Source organism: Dasypus novemcinctus, chromosome Y, assembly GCF_030445035.2.
Source record: "Dasypus novemcinctus isolate mDasNov1 chromosome Y, mDasNov1.1.hap2, whole genome shotgun sequence".
In the NCBI taxonomy this organism is placed as follows: Eukaryota; Metazoa; Chordata; class Mammalia; order Cingulata; family Dasypodidae; genus Dasypus; species Dasypus novemcinctus.
The window spans coordinates 14369328-14388812 of record NC_092216.1 but is presented as its reverse complement, the minus strand read 5'-3'; positions in this window follow the sequence as shown (position 1 = coordinate 14388812).

Below are 19485 nucleotides of genomic sequence, written 5' to 3'. Positions count from 1 at the left end.
GCCTAGAGCTGCAGGGTGCCTAAGAGTTACCTCCTGAGAGCCCCCATGTTGCTCAAGTGTGGCCACTCTCTAGCCAAACTCAGCATGTAAATACTTACCTTCCCCCCAGCATGGGACATGATTCTGGGAATGAGATTCCCTGGCACCAAGGGATTACTATCAATCAGAGTTGGTGATGCAACTAGATAAAGACCTGGAATGAAAGGGGTAAATTGCAAAGACAAATGAGTTTATATGGCTAAGAGACTTCAAAGTAAGTCAGGAGGTTATCAGAGGGGTCACAATTATGCACACCTCAGCAGGATCCCAGAGACAGCCAAAGTAGATACAACCCCAGTATACTGGTGATCCTGAGGACTATGGTGACACACAGATTCTACTGTCATGGCTGATGTCCCTAGAGTTCAGTGCCTTGCCAGTGGGCCCTACTTTGGAGTTTGTGATCCTGGGTGTGATGGAGTTGGACTCAGATGTGACCTCTCTTCATATGCCTCTTCTGTCACTTTTACTGAACCTGTAGTTGGTGCTGTGGTTGGTGTGTGCTCAGGAGGCCTGGGTCTATGGACTGCCCATGTGCCAGCTGGGCCCTGAGTCTCAGCAGAGTTGTACCACTTACTCTCCAGATCATTGGACTTATGCATATCAGGTAACAGGGAGCTGAGTTTGGTCAACCCCCACATCAGGGAACTGAGAGATTCTACAACTGCAAGCAAGAGAATCAATTCCATCAGCCATGTGAGATCTATGCATCCTCTTGATTTAGACTTGGAGTGGATATTGCCATCCTATGGTCGCCAGGATGGAGGAATAGATTATGGACTGGAATGGACTTGCTGGTATTATGCTGTAGAACTCTAGCAATGGCATAAATTGTATCATTGACATGGAGACAGTGAGCACAGGTGTTGCTGAAGGCAGGGAGAGAGAAGAAGACATGTGATATGGGGCCATTTCTGTGATTTGGAGTTGTCCTGAATGGTATGGCAGGGACATATGCAGGGCATTTTATGTTCTGCCATGGCCTAATGGATGGACTGTAAAAGTTTCATTTGAATTCAAGTTAAACCCTTTGACTATTAATTTGGAGCACTCACATTCACATTCAAGGTAGAAGGTGTTAACACTTTAACACTTGCTCATATATGAGAAAGCAATTATAAGGTTGTACTCATGTTGCATGAGTTATGATATAAGAGTTTATGTTCATTGGAAATAATCATCCCTGTCCAAACAATAAGAAAGTTTACATTCATATTGGCAAGACACATCCCCATTAAAGGATAAGTATGGGTATAAAAATGGAATCTTGAATTTTGCTTTAATATATACAAATGAAAATTTGTACATCCCGATATCACCCAAACCTATCAAATGTCAAAAACATTAGTGGCTATAATTCGGATAGCTAACCTTTAGTCATATCCAAAGAAGTAAGTGGGCAGTATTTATTCTAATGGGAAACCCATATTTTATTTGAGGATGAAGAGAAGGAAGATCAGGTTATAAAGAAGGATCTTCCTAATTTCCAATGAGCATGAAGTGTAGAATTTATATTGCTAAGAATCTGACATAGAGAATGAAGGTCAATAAGGTTTATACAGATAAGAAGTTTGTGTACATTATTGAGCCTGAGGGCAGAAGGAGCTGGAGTCCAAACTCTGCATGCATTTCCATGGGGTAAATTGGCTTGATCCACCATAAGTAGAGCATGTTTACTGAAAGAAGCAAGACAACAGGATTGGTGTTTTGGCTTCTTTTTTCGTCAGTTGTTTTTTTTAATTTTTATTTATTTTTATTTTTATTTTTTTATTGAACATAGAATCTCATATGTGGGAAGCTGGCACTCAAGTTGTTGAACCATATTTGTTCCCAACAATAAGATATTTAGATGCAAGGTTTACACATGAATAACAAGGGGAGTAGTAGGCAACTCTGGTGTGGTTTTAGATTATATCCACATTGTAGTTTGAAAGAATCAGAATTTATGCAAGAGTAATGCATGCAGAGCAAGAACACTTGGATCTTAAAATCAAAAGCCCACATCCATGCAAGAAGTCACCCTCATCTTTTATAGTCAGTAAATTTGCATTTTTACATAAGGAGGAAAGAGGTGAAGGATTATGCATCATGGTATATAAAGGGATCAAGATTTATACAGATAGCAAATCTTGTCCGCTTTCTAGAAATGGAAAATCAGGATTTATGTAAGTGAAATATAATAACCATAACCAAAAATACAGGTTTTTAATAGGCTGAAGGAAACTTCCACATGCATATAACTTGAGGTTAGGGATGCCATTGCTACAATTCCAGATGTATATTACACAAAAGAGAAGCCCAGAACTAGTACTTTAGGAGACTTCACACTCTTAACAACAACAACAACAACAACAAAAGAACTCAAGTTTCCACAATGAAACACTTTGCAGCACATCCCAAGAAAGATGACTGAAGACTTATAAAGCCAGAAATTGTTTCTAGGGGGAAATAATACTATAACTAATTCTAGGGAGAAGGCATGTTATGTAAAGATTGCCCACAGCTATGACAAAATGAATAATTCTAGGGCAAAAAGTGTACATTTCTGGAGAAGGATATCAGCGTTTATGTAATAGAGACTTTAGAATTAAAAATGGAAATCCTGGGTTATACATGCAGAATATAATATTCATTGATGGGTAAAATGGATGTAGCGTTTACTGAGCTAGAAAGTTTACTTTAAAATTTAGAACAACGAACAAGCAGCATGCACAACTAAATTAATATCCCAAATGAAGAAAAATCAAAGGAGAGTAAATACTGGTTCTTTATCATAACAAAAATACTGGCTACCAGTGGTTATATTATTTTTTACAGCCCTAAGATCCAAGAAGGCATTTTGGTTTAAAAGAACCATGAAACTCATATTCCATGTCTACCTGTATTATATAAGAATTTCAATTTGTATCCTCCTCAACAAGTATTTTCCCTTCTCTAAAAAATAATAATCAACTGAGTGTGTCTAAAGGGGTATCATATTGTTGCTTGAGTTGCATTTTGCCATCTGACTAATATCACTGATCGTATAACTGTGGATCTTCTCTGAAGATCTTTATTGGAGAAATGTCAAGGCGTCTTCTGCACCTTGCTGTTTTTTCAATTTAGTTATTGTCTTTTAGTTTTTGAGATTAAAGTTTTTAAAACTATGCTCTGGATTTTAGACCCACTACAAATTTGTGATTGGCAAACATTTTTCTTTCATTCTGTGTGTTGTCTTTTCATTTCCATGATGCTGTCCTTGATGCACAAAATAGTTAATTTTGAAAAAATCCAATCATCTATCTTCTTCATTTCTTGTTTTTCTATTTGTAACACATTTAAGGAACCACCGTGAACTCCAAGGTCTTGAAGATTTTTCCTTATATTACTTCCTAGAATTTTGTAGTTATACATCTTATGCTCATGATTTGTATTAATAAGACAAATCTGGCCTTTAATAATAAACCAGAGTTTTAGGCAAAATGACCAGAAGATTCCAAAAAAAAAAACACTAGAGGAGTCAAGCTTTGTCATTTTACTCCCCGTGCTCTTTAAGGACATGCAACAAAGCCTTGACCTCTATCCTTGAAACATTGTTGGAGGTGCTCTATGGGGAGCCTCCTCTTTCTGTCTTGTCTATATCTTCTTTCAATAACCAAAATGGTTCCCTATTTTTATTTCCTTGTTTGGCCCTTTGGGGAGAGTCCCCTTTCCTTCTCTCATCCATTGGTTCTCTTTCTCCTAGACATGGTGGCTAACCTTAGAGTGTACCCTTGTCTAGTGTTACATTGCAATGTAACTTTTTCATCTATCCTTCAGTCACAGAAAGGGAGAGCAAGAGGGCCCACAGTGTTTTTCAATGTGGGGGAAGAGACAAAGCCTGCCTACTGTAGGTTCCTAACACCTGCTTGGACAGGAACACTTCATCTTCATCCTCTGCTAGGGCAAGGACATTAAGCCAAGCATCGATGGCCTTAGTATGTAGGGCAGTAATAACTCTTGTACTGTCTTCAATAATGTCCTGCTTTTGAGGAAGTCTCCTGTGGTGAGACACATAATACCCAGCACCAAAACCAAAAGTGACATAGTCTTCATCATAGTCTTTATTCTAGTGGCTGCCCTGCTCCCATACCAGTGAATGTGCACTGCAATAAGAGAGTAGGTGTCATTTTACCTATACTGCTCCCAATTGACTCAGGACATTAGAGTTTGTAGGGTACCTTCATGACACAGATGTGCCTGCCAGGCAGTCTGATTTTCACCTAATTTGTAGCCATACCTGTCTTTGAAGTTTTGAAACTCTTCCTCCCTAAGACCACATTTCAACAGTTTTGTTTTTAATGATGCCAGGGGTGGCTTGGTACCCTGAAATCAGATCTCATTTGAGTTCTGTATCCAACCTGAAATTTACAGAGCTCTTGCCCATGAACTGGGTGTCCTCCCTGGTTTCTGTGTGGGTGCTCCACTACACCAGTTTATTGGGCCCTTTTGTTTTCATCTTCCTACTCATTTTATCATAATTTCCCAAGTATTATCTGATCTATCAAACCAACTTATCTGACACTACAGGAAAATTAGTTATATATCATTTACAGGATGAAATGTATGTTGTCAGTAATGTGAGACACTCATTTCTCTGGTGGAGGAACTGAGAAAAAATGTAAGACAGATCACCCAGAGTGTCACTCTGAATCAGGAATGCTGGAGAATAGTAAAGAAAAACAGGTTTTGGTTAGGGAAGTTTTAATAATTAAGGCACAGTGACCAGGCAAGGACACTTAGATGTAAAGGTGTATCATTATATCCACTTCTCTGTACTATTATTTCAGGGGTATCAGCCTCACTTATCCTCTACATTAAGGAACAACACAGCCTAAGGCATAGAATCTACAAAGAACTCTACTGACTTTCTCAGTCCAGGGTCCCAGCAATTATATTTTCTGATCATCTTTGAGTTTCCATAACTATGTCCTTGACCACTAATAGCATACGAGAGTAGAGGCGAAAGTGCACACATTGTGCAGAATAATTTTGAACTCATGAGGAAGAAAATTTAAGATACACAAAAGGGAAAGATAAAGTAATCCCAATGAAGGGTCTTTTCTGAATTAATAAAATCTTTATTTTTCAGAGAAAACACAATTTTTAATGTTTATTTTTTTCAAAGAAGCTTTAGATTACATAAATGTTACATTAAAAATAGAGGGAATTCCCTTATGCCCAATTCCTTCCACCTCCCACACTTCCCAACACCAACAAAATTCATTATGGTGGTACACATGCTAATATTGATGAACACCTTGAAGCATTGCTACTAACTGTGGCTATAGTTTACTTTATAATTTAGACTCTATCCCACAAAATTTTGTAGGTTGTGACAAAATGCCTAATGGTTTATATCCATCATTGCAATGTCATGAAAAATAATTCCAACTTCTCAAAGATGCCCCATATTACAGCTATTCTTCCCTCTCTCTGCCCACAGACTGTTGTTTACTTCCTTTATATCAATGATCAAAATTCTCCAATTAAAAATATTTATACATATTTATTAATTATATATATATATATTTATAAAACTTAGATTACATAAATGTTCCATAAAAATATAGGGGATTCCCATGTGCTCTGCTCCCTACACCTCCCACATTTTCCCACATTAACAACATCCTCCATTTGTTACACTTGGTCAACAAATTTTGGAGACTTGCCACTAAGCATGGATTATAGTTTTCATTTTAATTTTCATGTTCCTCTGCACAATTGTGTGGGTTATGGAAAGATATGTAAGATCTTGATCTGTCATTGCACTGTCATTCGGGGCAATTCCCAAGTCCTGAAAATGCTCCCATATTGTACATGTGTGTCCCTCTACCTCCCCTCAGAACTTCTATTTCCATATTGATGATGTAATTTCTTCCATTACTAGAATCAAAATGTCTATTTTAGTCCATAATTATTCCCCAACCCTAACGATTCTGGTATGATGATGTCCATTACACGTCCAATTGAGAGGGCCTTAGATCCCAGGGGACAGATGGATGGGACTATCTTGCTTGCAATGGCAGACTCTCTCTATTCCTTGGGATGGTTTTTGTGCATCATCTTCTCACTCTTTGTCCTGTTGGGTCCAATGAATAGGAGAGTAAGTGTTGCAACCCTGTTGAAATTCAGAGCCCAGCTGGCATATGGACAGTCCAATGATTTTAGTCTCTTGGATGTACATGTATGAACCCTAATCCTAATTATAGAAGGGTTGAAAGAGTCATGTATTGGGAAACTAAAACTGATTCCACCTATGTTATACAGGGGAACATTTTTAAAAAATGGTGAGTGTGTGTGTGCATTTGTTTGTCCCAGGACACTTTCAGAAAACTTTAATATAGAGATGACAGAGCATCAAATACAACTTAAAGGCCAGAAGTCCCTTCATAGCCATGAAATGAATGGCCACAGTGGTTCTAGAGCAAAATGAAATGAAGAAAGAAGAAAGTGGTGAAAGATACAGAGAATGATATACAGGATAATGGGAAAGAGATAAACATTTACATAAAGTGTCTATATCAGCTTCTGTGCTAGTTTGGGAAGTTAATTCAGTGAAATAAATACAATTGGCTTTGGGTTTTTAATTTGCTCCCTGGAAATTACCACTCTAGGTGGATTGAGGCTTACATAGGTAGAACATGTATAGTATCCCTTGGGACACCAAAAATCCTTGCCATCACAAAGATTTGAAAGGAGGAGAGAACAGTTGTCTGTTAAATGAAGTACTATTGTTTTTACAAAAGAAATAAAGAAAGGTCAAGGAAATGTCCTTGAGCAAGAAGCTCACTTGGTAAAACCAAGACTCCTCCCTTAATTTCCTTATCTGTACTGGACCCAATATCCCCCTTTTTTGAATATTCTTATACACATTACCATAACAGAAAACAGAGGAAATGTTACAGGTCTATAACTGTTGAACAAAATATTCTCCAAGCTGTATGAATGCAGAGTATCTGGTAGGTATTAATCACCCCCTAATTAGGAGGTATGGTCTAATCAATAATTTGTGAAAGGAGAAATAAGAGATACAAGTGTATTATATAATGTTAATAGATACCTTTTAATGTATATTTTGCTCAGTTCACTGTTTTAAAAGGCATTAATATAAAATCCATATTTAAAATATATCATTAGACTATAGAGAAGTGATATATAATAGTATTATATTTGCCAGTGAAAGAAAAAAGGCCAATCTCCCCAAAGGTATAATGTTATAAACCTATATGCACACATAAAGAGAGTTCCAGAATACCTGAAATAAAATGTAACATATAAGTGGTGTAAAGTTAGCAATTCTACAATAATAGATGGAGACCTCAGTCTTTCACTTTGTGTAATACATATAAAAACTATATGGAGTGAGGTGGGACAAGATGGCGTCTGAGTGAGTGCACTTGATAATCACTCCCACAAAGGACTGGCTGAGTAGGGTTGGTGTAACTCCAGACTGGGCTGTTTCAGGCACTTGCAAGGCAGGAGATGTTTGGATATCGATTTGGAGAGACTGTGACAGAAGTAGTGCTTGCTGAATGTAGAATTGTGGGTTTCTAGCACTGAAGTTGGAAGCTGTGGGGAGGTGGGACTCTTCCCCTAGGGCTAGTGGCCATAGCATTCTCAGAACTGTTGGTAGTGTGGTGGCACTCACAAGCCCTGTGTTCCCCAGAAGCGTGGTCCCCAGGTCCATGACCCCTCAGTAGCCATAGCCCACGTTCCAAAGACCCACATATACCAAATCCGCAATATTCCAGAATTCCCTCTCCCAAACCCAGCACTCCCTGAGGTATGGGATTACCATAACCATCCAGTTTTGGACTGACTAGCTGAGCTGGAGGAAATTGGTGGGAGGTGCAGAGGGGCCAAACTAGTGTGGGTTCAATCTTCTGGTCCCCTCACCCTTTTTAAAAAAATTTTTTTTGAGCTTGGAGGAGTGTACCACCTGGCTTGGGGAGAGCTGGGGACGAAAGGAGAGGTGAATCTGCTGAAAAGTCCAATTTACCTAAACACACTAAGATAGGAAACTTGGTCTGGGAGAAGGTGGAGTCAGAAAATCAAAACAGTACAGAGATATTAGAAATAAAAAGTCAGAAAAATTGGGATGTAAGAAAAATAATAAGTGATGGAGGAATTGAAGGACAAATACTACAAGACATCTCTGATATGAATAAGTAAACCAAGCTTGATCAGAGCTAGAGACTGGATGATAGGCTTAAAGAAATTTGGGGGGAGAGGAAGATTGTGAGCTGACACCTACTTGGGTGAAATCTATGATAAGCTGGAGGTAAGTATTTGTAGAGGGAAGGGATAAAATGGGGGCATAGGGATAACTTTGCATGGAGCTTTAAGGGTTTGAGGGGGACCTGGGTCAGGAAGATGGGTCAGATGGCCCAAGAAATTGGGGGGAGAGTGGGGAAACATTTGGACATGGGAGATTGTCAGGTATGTGGTTGAAACTATAATGCTGAGAAAACTCATTAGATAATATAATAAGGAAGTTTACCTGTTTAAGATGCTTGAGGGGGAACATCTGCCACAGGGCAGGCTTCTAGGGCATGTGTGAGTGCTCATTTTGTCATAGTGGGTTATATCATTGGGTGGAGACCCATATGATGAGAGTGAAAGTATACCAACATCCTGGGGAGGACTGATGTCCTCACACAGAGGGAACTGTTTCTCTCAAGAGAATTGGTAGCTCCCAATGGGTTAGGGCAGTAGAATATATCAAGACCCTCAACATTGTTTCAAGTATCTGTGAATATGGTCCTTCAAATAATGAAGATCATCACTGTGGGCTCTGTGGGGAGGGGGAGAGGAGTACTGAATAGATGGAATCAGGGTAACTGTGGGGCAATGGAAGTGTTCCACAGATCATGCAATGATAATATAGGACATGTTAAATTATACCAAAAAAGTATAAAAGTCTATAGTCTAAAATGGAAACCATAATGGAAACCAAAGTGTAATTTTGGGTGAAAGCTATGTTTCAATATCTGTACATCCACTGCAGCAAATATGGACATGTAAAAATATCATTGCTGGGGAAGGGACAAAGTGTTTGATGTTGGCTATGTCGCAGTACCATATATTGTATATGTGAATTACTGTGATCTAAAACTTTTGTGAAGATGAAACTAATAATTAGAGGAAAAGAAGAAAGAATATAGACAATGAGGGAGAAATGAAAGAAATTGCCTTGCCACTGTACATATAGGGCAACATCTATTGCAGTGATGAAAGCAAAATGTAAAAAAAAAAAAAGCTTTTTCATTTTTCCATACCAAAATTTATTTTTACTTCATTTAATTTTTCTAAATTAGTATGTATTCTATATCTTTAAACCCATCATTATATTCCATTTTTCTATTAATGAAACATGGCAAGATATTAGGCTTCATTTTTGAAGAAGTTTTGGACCACAGGGTGATTCAACTATGGCAGCTGAGGAACACTGGTGTGGGGTGTTATTGATGGGGGCACATGGCTGGGAGGGAGTTCTTCAGGATATGTATGTATACAGGGTACATAGAAAGGTTTGGATATTTTCATAGTGGTTACAGTTAAATATGCCAACTAAGGGAGTCCCGAGTTCCTAGCTAGGGGATCTCTATCACACTCCCCAATGGAACAGCAACAATCCCCCAAGTGCAATGGCAAAGACTAATAAAGAAGGATGGCCCAACAATGAGCCCTTGATACTGGTGACTATGTTTATGAGCCTATGTGCCTGAAATATGAACTAGGCTTACAACTGCATGGTGCCTTAGGGTTACATCCTGAAAGCCTCCATGTTGCTCAAATGTGGCCACTCTCTAAGCCAAACTCACCATGTAAATGCATTTTCTTCTCCCCAGGGTGGTACATGACACCCAGGGATGAGGCTTCCTGGTGCCAAGGGATTACTACCAAGCACCAGCTGATGATGTAACTAGAAAAAGACCTTGACTAAAAGGGTCAACTCAGAGCAGCAGAATATCTCAGCCTTCATGTAATATCAGGTGTTAAAAACTGCTTTTTGACTTGACTAAAAGGGGGAAATGGAAAGGCCAAATGAGTTTATATGACTATGAGTCTCCAGAAAGAGAGTTGGGAGGTCATCAGAGGAGTCATGCTATGCACACCTCAGGAGGGTCCCAGCGACAACCAAAGTAGATACAACCTCAGGTATTGGTTCTCCTGAGGGCTACAGTGACCCACATGTTCTATGGCCATGGCAGATGACTCTGGAGTTCAGTGCCATGTCAGTTGAGCCTCTATGGAGTTTGTGTTTTTGTGTTTGATGGAGTTGGACTCAGATGTAACCTATCTACAGATGCCTCTTCTGTCATTCTTGCTGCTTTTTTGGCTGGCACTTGGTTGGTGTATACTCAGGAGACCTGAATCTCTGGACTGTCCATGTGATAGCCAGGGCCTGAGCCTCAGCAGATTTCCAACTCCTATCCTCTGGTTTATTGGACTTACCCCAGCCAGTGAACAGGCAGGTGAAGAGGGTTAACCATGACACTAGGGAGGCAAAAGTACCTACAAATGCAAGTAGAAGAATTGCATCCATCGCCCACATGGCGATGTAGAGGGGGATTGGACATAACCATCCCAGGGTCCACAGGCTGGAGGAATAGAATATGGATTAAAGTGGACTTACTGATAATCTACTATGAAACTATTGTGATTAGTTATGGAAGAAATTGTAGCATTGATGTGGAGAAAGTGGTCACAGTAGCTGCTGAGGGTAGGGAGAGGAAAGACAAGATATGATGTGAGGGCTTTTTGAGGATTTGGATTTGTCCTGGGTGATTCTGTGGGGACAGATATTGGACAATGTATGTCCTGCCATGGCCCACTGTATGGACTGGGGTAGGGTGTAAACTGCAATGTAAACCATTATCCATGTGGTGCATCAGTGCTCCACAATGTATTTACTAAATACCATGAATGAGCCATAATGATGAAAGAGATTGTTAATGTGAAAGGAGTGGAGTGAGGGAGGTGTGAGATATGTGGAGACCTCTTATGTATATATATATAAATATATTTTTTAAAGATATATTTATTTTCTCTCTCCTTCCCCCCCACCACCCCAGTTGTCTGTTCTCTGTGTCTGTTTGCTGCATGTTCTTCTTTGTCTGCTTCTGTTGTTGTCAGAGGCATGGGAATCTGTGTTTCTTTTTGTTACGTCATCTTGTTGTGTCAGCTCTCCATGTGTATGGGGCATTCCTGGGCAGGCTAAACTTTCTTTCACACTGGGTGGCTCTCCTTATGGCACACACTACTTGCATGTGGGCTCCCTACCCGGGGACACCCCTATGTGGCACGGCACTCCCTGTGTGCATCAGCACCGCACGTGGGCCAGCTCCACATGGTCAAGGAGGTCCAGGGTTTGAATCACCAGACCTCCCATGTGGTAGACAGATGCCCTGACCACTGGGCCAAGTCTGCGCCCCTCTTATATTTTTGAACGTAACATTTTAAAAAAATTGAGAGGGAAAAAAAAACTGCATGGAATATCTACAGGGAAATAGAATACCTTACAAACATACATAATTAACTAGATCTAACAGTCATATACAGAACCCTGCAATTAACAAGAAAGGAAAGCATTTCTTGTTATGTGCATAAGGAACGTTCTACAGGATAGATGAGTTATGGGATCCTACAAGGAACCTCAGTAGATTTATAAGGGTAGAAATAATACAAATGAGATATTTCAAGCATCATGAACTGTCATATGTAACAGAAATAAATTTTGAAAACACACAAATGTGGGGAAATTAAACACCTCTCTATGCAGTGACTGAAAAGAGAAATCAATGGTAAATTATAAAATACTTTGAGATTAATTAAATCAAAGATATAACATACAAAAACACATGTTAGGCACTTAAGCAGGACTTAGAGGGAAATTTATTTCTGCATTGTGCATATGATGTCCCCAATTCCTGACAGTGCACAGGGTGGTACAGCCATGAGACCAAATAGCACACTTGACACTGGCTCATAATAAGTTTATTAGGACCTACAGCCAAGAGAGTTTCTGGTATGGTGTCCAGAGAATGAAGGTAGTGCTCCACAAAGAGATGGGAAAATGAGGGTGACACAAAAAGTCTCAGAAGAAAGACTTCCACACTGTGTAAACCTCATTTCTGCTTGGAGCCTGTGAAAAACAGATAGGTTTGGTGCTCTTATTGTAGGAAGGATGTGTACAGCCTTGAGAAGATTATAGCTTATGATACCATCTGTACATTCTTTTTCCTCTGGGGAGGTCTGATACTTTTTTTTTTTTTTTCTTTTTTTAAAAAATATTTATTTATTATTATTATTTTTAATTACATTAAAAAAAATATATGAGGTCCCATTCAACCCCACCGCCCCTGCCCCCTACTCCCCCCACAGCAACACTCTCTCCCATCATCGTGATACATCCATTGCACCTGGTAAGTTCATCTCTGAGCATCACTGCACCCCATGGTCAATGGTCCACATCATAGCCCAGACTCTCTCACGTTCCATCCAGTGGGCCCTGGGGGGATCTACAGTGTCCCGTAATTGTCCATGAAGCACTATCCAGGACAACTCCACGTCCCGAAAACGCCTCCACATCTCATCTCTTCCTCCCGTTCCCCACACCCAGCAGCCCCCATGGCTACCGTTCCCACACCCATTCCACATTTTCTCTGTGGACATTGGATTGGTTGTGTCCATTGCACACCTATGTCAGGTGAGGGCTTAGATTCCACATGGGTACTGGATGCACTATTCCTGCTTCTAGTTGTAGACACTCTAGGCTCCATGCTGTGGTGGTTGACCTTCTTCAACTCCATGTTAGCTGAGTGGAGTAAGTCCAATAAGTCAAAGTGTAGGAGCTGAAGTCTGTTGAGGCTCTGGGCCTGGGTGTCATATTATCAGTCCAGAGATTCAAATCCCCTACATATATCTTAAACCCAGCACCAACTACAATTCCAATAAAGTAGCATGCAAGTCTTATGAAAAGAGATCCCCTCTGAGTCCATTTCCATCACGCAGAAACACCAGCTCCAAAGAAGGGCCATCTGTCATGGCAGTGAACCCCTTCTGCCATGACCATAGAACCCATGGGTCTCTTTATCCCTCAAAAGAACCAATACCTGGGGTTGTATCTACCTTATCTGTCTCTTAGACTCTGTTCAGTTGTACATAGGGGTATTCCTTCTGACAACCTCCAGACTCTTTTTTAGAGACTCACAGCCTTATAATCTCATTTCTCCTTTCCATTTCCCCCTTACATTAGGTCAAACCGCTTCCCGAAGTCATGTTATTATATGTAGACAGGTATATTCTGCTGTTCCGCATTGAATCTTTAATTCAAGGTCATTTTCTAGTTGCTTCTTCAGCTGGTATGTGGTAGTGATCCCTCGGTGCCAGGGAGGCTCATCCCCGGGTGTCGTGTCCCACGCTGGGGGGAATGCATCACATCTACACGCTGAGTTTGGCTGTGAGAGTGGCCACATTTGAATAACATGAAGGCTGTCAGGAGGAAACCCCCAGGCACAATGCTACTCTAGGCCTTGTTCTTATTGCAGGTGCATAGGCTCAAAAGTGTAGCCATTAGTATCAAGAGCCCACTGTTGGGCCCTCCTTCCTTCCTGGTTCTTGCTGTTGCACCTGGAGGATTGCCGCTGCTCTCCCAGGGCCCACAACAGTGACCCCCCGGCCAGGAGCCCAGTACCCCCCCAGCTGTTGTTTTTAATTGTTTCCACTATGAGTATATATAGACATTACCATATACCCTGGGCATATGCCCTGTATAACTCCCTGTCAACCATATATATCCTGTCAATAACATCCCATATCAGTATTCCTCCGCTGCCATTGTTGAACCACTCTGTGATCCAAAACTTCCCGTAAAGTGAATCCCAACATAATGTCAGCATCAGAAGAGTCTTAGATCACCAAAATTCAAATATACAATATACAGTATTTCCCCAGATCCACCATAAAACCTTTTCCCTTCCACAGCCATAATCTTTTAACTTATTCATATCATATTTCCTGAAACTGATGTACAGATTCCGAAACTATAGTTTTCAAACAAGGTAACATTTGTGCTTACTATGTGGTCCATACTTTAGGTTGTACAGCTTTCTAAATTTTTTAGTTATCCTATGTTTTGTCTTATGGTTTTCATTATTAGTCTGTCGTCCCCTATATGTTTTTGGTGTAATATTAGCTGTTTTATATTCATCCTCGTGTACTCTCACATAACTCCTCTTTTGCCCCCTTATTTACCTTTGTTCCATCCATTGCACGTCCATTTTCCCCTCCCCTTAGGGCCCACAACGCCTGCCAATCTAATGCCCTGGGAGCCGTCCTTTCTCGCGAGAGATACAGTTCTCTCTATTCGACGGCATTAGTCTTCCCCAGGATATGGGTCCACCCCACCCAATGGTAGAACCCACCTTGGGAAAATGAGCCTTCAGCTATTCCCTCCGGAGTCCGTCCCGCATCAGACCATACCCCCTGAGCGTCCTAATCAGGTAACCCTCCTACTTATACTTTGATACTTTTTACTCAACATTTAGTTCTCAACGAACTTCTGACACTCTCCCATGTTTGTATGTTGCCCCTCCCTCCCACCTATTTCTTGGACCATATTACCCCTCTTCCCATCCCCAGCCCCCCTCAAACCCAGAAAACCCCACCCGAAGGTAACCCCTTGCCCCCATTTTGTCCCTTCTTTGTGCTCATACTTACCCCCAGCTCATCACATATTCCACCCCTACAGACATTAACTCACATCCTTCCTCCACCCCCCGATTTCCAGTAAGCCACTTTTCCAGACTCTAGCTCTCTGAGGCAGTTAACTTATTTCATATCATTGAGGTCATATAGTATTTGTCCTTCAATGCCTGGGTTGCTTCACTCAACATAAGATTCTCAAGGGTCATCCATGTTATCACGTGCGATTGTAGTGTATTGGTTCTTACAGCTGAGTAGTATTCCATTGTGTGTATATACCACATTTTATTGATCCACTCATCTGTTGATGGACTTTTGGATTGATTCCAACTTTTGGCGATGGTGAACAATGCTGCTATGAACATTGGTGTACATATATCGGTTTGTGTCCTTGTTTTCAGATCTGATGGGTATATACCCAGCAGTGGTATTGCTGGGTCATATGGCAAATCTATGGATAATTTTTTGAGAAACTGCCAAACTGTCCTCCAGAATGGTTGGATCCTTCTGCATTCCCACCAGCAATGGATGAGTGTTCCCCTTTCTTCACATCCTCTCCAGCATTTGTATTCTACTGATTTTTCATGGCTGCCAATCTTATGGGAGTAAGATGGTATCTCATTGTAGTTTTGATTTGCATTTCCCTGATAGCTAGGGATTTGGAGCATTTTTTCATGTGCTTTTTAGCCATTTGTATTTCTTCTTTGGAGAAGTGTCTGTTTAAATCTTTTTCCCATTTTTTAAATGGGTTGTTTATCTTTTTGTTTTCGAGATATATGAGTTCTTTATATATGCAAGTTATAAGTCTCTTATCAGATATATGGTTGCCAAATATTTTCTCCCATTGTGTGGGTTCCCTTTTTACTTTCTTGACAAACTCCTTTGAGGTGCAGAAGGCTTTAATTTTGAGGTAGTCCCATTTATCTATTTGTTCTTTTGCTGCTCGTGCTTTTGGTGTGATATTCATGAAGCCATTTCCTATTACAAGGTCCTGTAGATGTTTCCCTACACTGCTTTCTAAGGTCTTTATGGTCTTGGCTCTTATATTTAGGTCTTTGATCCATCTTGAGTTGATCTTTGTATAAGGTGTGAGATGGTAATCCTCTTTCATTCTTCTACACATGGGTATCCAGTTCTCCAGGCACCATTTGTTGAATAGGCCATTCTCTCCCAGTTGAGAGGATTTGGTGGCTTTATCAAATATTATATGGCTATATACATGAGGTTCTATATCTGAACTTTCAATTCGATTCCATTGGTCTGTGTGTCTCTCCTTATGCCAGTACCATGCTGTTTTCGCTACTGTAGCTTTGTAGTATGTTTTGAAGTCAGGAAGTGTGATTCCTCCTATTTCGTTTTTCTTTTTCAGTATGTCTTTGGCTATTCGGGGCCTCTTTCTATTCCAAATAAATTTCATAGTTAGTTTTTCTAGTTCCTTAAAGAAGGCTGTGTTGATTTTTATTGGGATTGCATTGAATGTGTAGATCAGTTTTGGTAGGATAGACATCTTAATAATATTCAGTCTTCCTATCCATGAACAGGAAATATTCTTCCATTTATTTAGGTCTTCTTTGATTTCCTTGAACAATCTTGTATAGTTCTCGATGTATAAGTTTTTTACCTCTTTAGTTAAATTTATTCCTAAGTATTTGATTTTTTTATTTACTATTGTGAATGGTATTTGTTTCTTGATTTCCTCCTGATCTTGCTCATTATTGGTGTATAGAAATGCTACTGATTTTTGCGCATTGATCTTATAACCTGCGACTTTGCTAAACTCATTTATGAGTTCTAGGAGCTTTGTTGTAGATCTCTCAGGGTTTTCTATATATAGGACCATGTCATCTGCAAATAATGAAATTTTGACTTCTTCCCTTCCAATTTGAATGCCTTTTATATCTGGTTCTTGTCTCAGTGCTCGAGCCAGTACTTCCAAGACAATGTTAAATAGGAGCGGAGACAATGGGCATCCTTGTCTTGTTCCTGATTTTAGAGGGAAGGATTTCAGGATTTCACCATTGTAAACAATGTTGGCTTTAGGTTTTTCATATATACTCTTTATCATGTTCAAAAAGTTTCCTTGTATTCCGATCTTTTGGAGTGTTTTTATCAGGAAGGGGTGCTGTATTTTGTCAAATGCCTTTTCTGCATCTATAGATATAATCATGTGTTTTTTTTCTCTCAATCTGTTTATATGGTGTATTACATTGATTGATTTTCTTATGTTGAACCATCCTTGCATACCTGGAATAAATCCCACTTGGTCATGATGTATAATTCGTTTAATGTGTTGTTGAATACGATTAGCAAGTATTTTGTTCATTATTTTTGCGTCTAGGTTCATTAGAGAAATTGGTCTGTAATTTTCCTTTCTTGTGTTGTCTTTGTTTGGCTTTGGTACTAAGGTAATGTTGGCATCATAGAAGGAATTAGGCAGTGTTCCTTCTGTTTCAATTTTTTGGAATAGTTTCAACAGGATTGGTGTTAGTTCTTTCCGGAATGTTTTGTAGAATTCACCTGTGAAGCCGTCTGTCCCTGGGCTCTTCTTAGTTGGGAGATTTTTAATGACTGATTCTATCTCTTTGCTTGTGATTGGTTTGTTAAGATCATCAATTTCTTCTTTCGTCAGTATGGGCTGCTTATGTATTTCTAGGAATTTGTCCATTTCCTCTAAATTGTCATTTTTTTTGGAATATAGTTTTTCAAAGTATCCTCTTATGATAGTCTTTATTTCTGTGGGGTCAGTGGTGATATCACCTTTCTCATTTCTTATTTTGTGTATTTGCATCTTTTCTCTTTTTTTCTTTGTTAGTCTCACTAAAGGTTTGTCAATTTTGTTGATCTTCTCAAAAAACCAGCTCTTGGTCTTGTTTATTTTTTCAAGTGCTTTCTTATTTTCTATTTCATTTAGTTCTGCTCTTATCTTTGTTATTTCCTTCCTTCTTCTTCCTGTTGGGTTACTTTGTTGTTGTTTTTCTAATTCCTTCAAATGTGCAGTTAATTCTTCAATTTCTGCTCTTTCTTCTTTTTTGATATATGAATTTATGGCTATAAATTTCCCTCTCAGTACCGCTTTTGCTGCATCCCATAAATTTTGGTATGTTGTGTTATCATTATCATTTGTTTCAAGGTAGTCATTGATTTCTTTTGAGATTTCCTCTTTGACCCACTGTTTTTCTAAGAGTGTGCTGTTTAATTTCCAAATTGTCGTGTGAAGTCTGGGTCTCTGTCCCTTGCAAATTTCCAGCTTGACTCCACTGTGGTCAGAGATATTGTTTTGTATGATTTCGATCTTTCTGAATTCATTAAGCCTTTCTTTGTGTCCTAGCATATGGTCAATCTTGGAGAATGTTCCATGTGCGCTTGAGAAAAATGTATATCCTGCTGTGTTTGGGTGTAATGATCTATATATGTCTATTAGATCCAGCTCTTCTAATATACTGTTCAAATGTTTTGTTTCTTTAGTGATTCTCTTTTGAGATGTTCTGTCCAGAGTTGATAGTGGTGTATTAAAATCCCCCACTATAATTGTAGATGCATCTATTCTTTCACTTAGTTTTTCCAGCGTTTGCCTCACATATTTAGAGGCGCCCTTGTTAGGAGCATAAATATTTATGATTGTTCGATCTTCTTGACAAATTGTCCCTTTCACTAAAATATAGTATCCTTCTTTGTCTCTCACAATTGTTTCGCATTTAAAGTCTATTTTGTCTGATATTAATATAGCTACTCCTGCCTTTTTTTGGTTGTTGTTTGCTTGTATGATTGTTTTCCAGCCATTCACTTTCAACCTCCATGAGTCTCTGGGTCTAAGATGTGTCTCTTGTAGGCAGCATATAGATGGGTCGTATTTCCTTATCCAGTGTCCCAGTCTGAATATTTTGATAGGTGAGTTTAATCCGTTGACATTCAGTGTTATTACGTTTAGAGAGTTATTTATGGTAGCCATATTTTGGTTGGATTTGTGTTTGTTATATTTTGTTTGTATTATTTTATTTTCCCCTTCTATTTTTGTCTTTCTTGTTGCTTTTACACTCTCCTCCATCTCTGACTGTTCTGTTGTTTCCTTTCTTCCTGCAGAATTCCCTTAAGAATTTCTTGAAGGGGAGGTTTCTTGTTGATATACTCTTTCAGTTTCTGTTTATCTGTGAATATTTTGAACTCTCCATCATTTTTGAATGCTAGTTTAGCTGGATAGAGTATTCTTGGTTGGAGATTTTTTTCCTTTAGTACCTTGACTATATCATACCACTGCCTTCTTGCCTCCATCGTTTCAGATGAGAAATCAGCACTTAATCTTATGGAGTTTCCCTTGTATGTGATGGTTTTCTTTTCTCTTGCTGCTTTTAGAATTTTTTCTTTGTCTTGAGCATTGGATAATTTGACAAGTATATGTCTTGGGGTGGGCCTGTTGGGGTTTATGACCAGTGGAGTGCGCTGTGTTTCTTGGATATGTACATCTGTCTCTTTCAGTAGATTTGGGAAGTTTTCATTCATTATTTCCTGCAACACTCCTTCTGACCCCTTTCCCTTCTCTTCTCCTTCTGGAATGCCTATAATACGTATGTTTGAGCGTTTTGCGTTATCATTCAGGTCCCTAAGTCCTATCTGGATTTTTTCTACCTTTTTATTGACCACTTCTACTATCTGTTTGATTTCCAATGCACTGTCTTCCACATCACTAATTCTCTGCTCTGCCTCTTCTAGTCTGCTGAT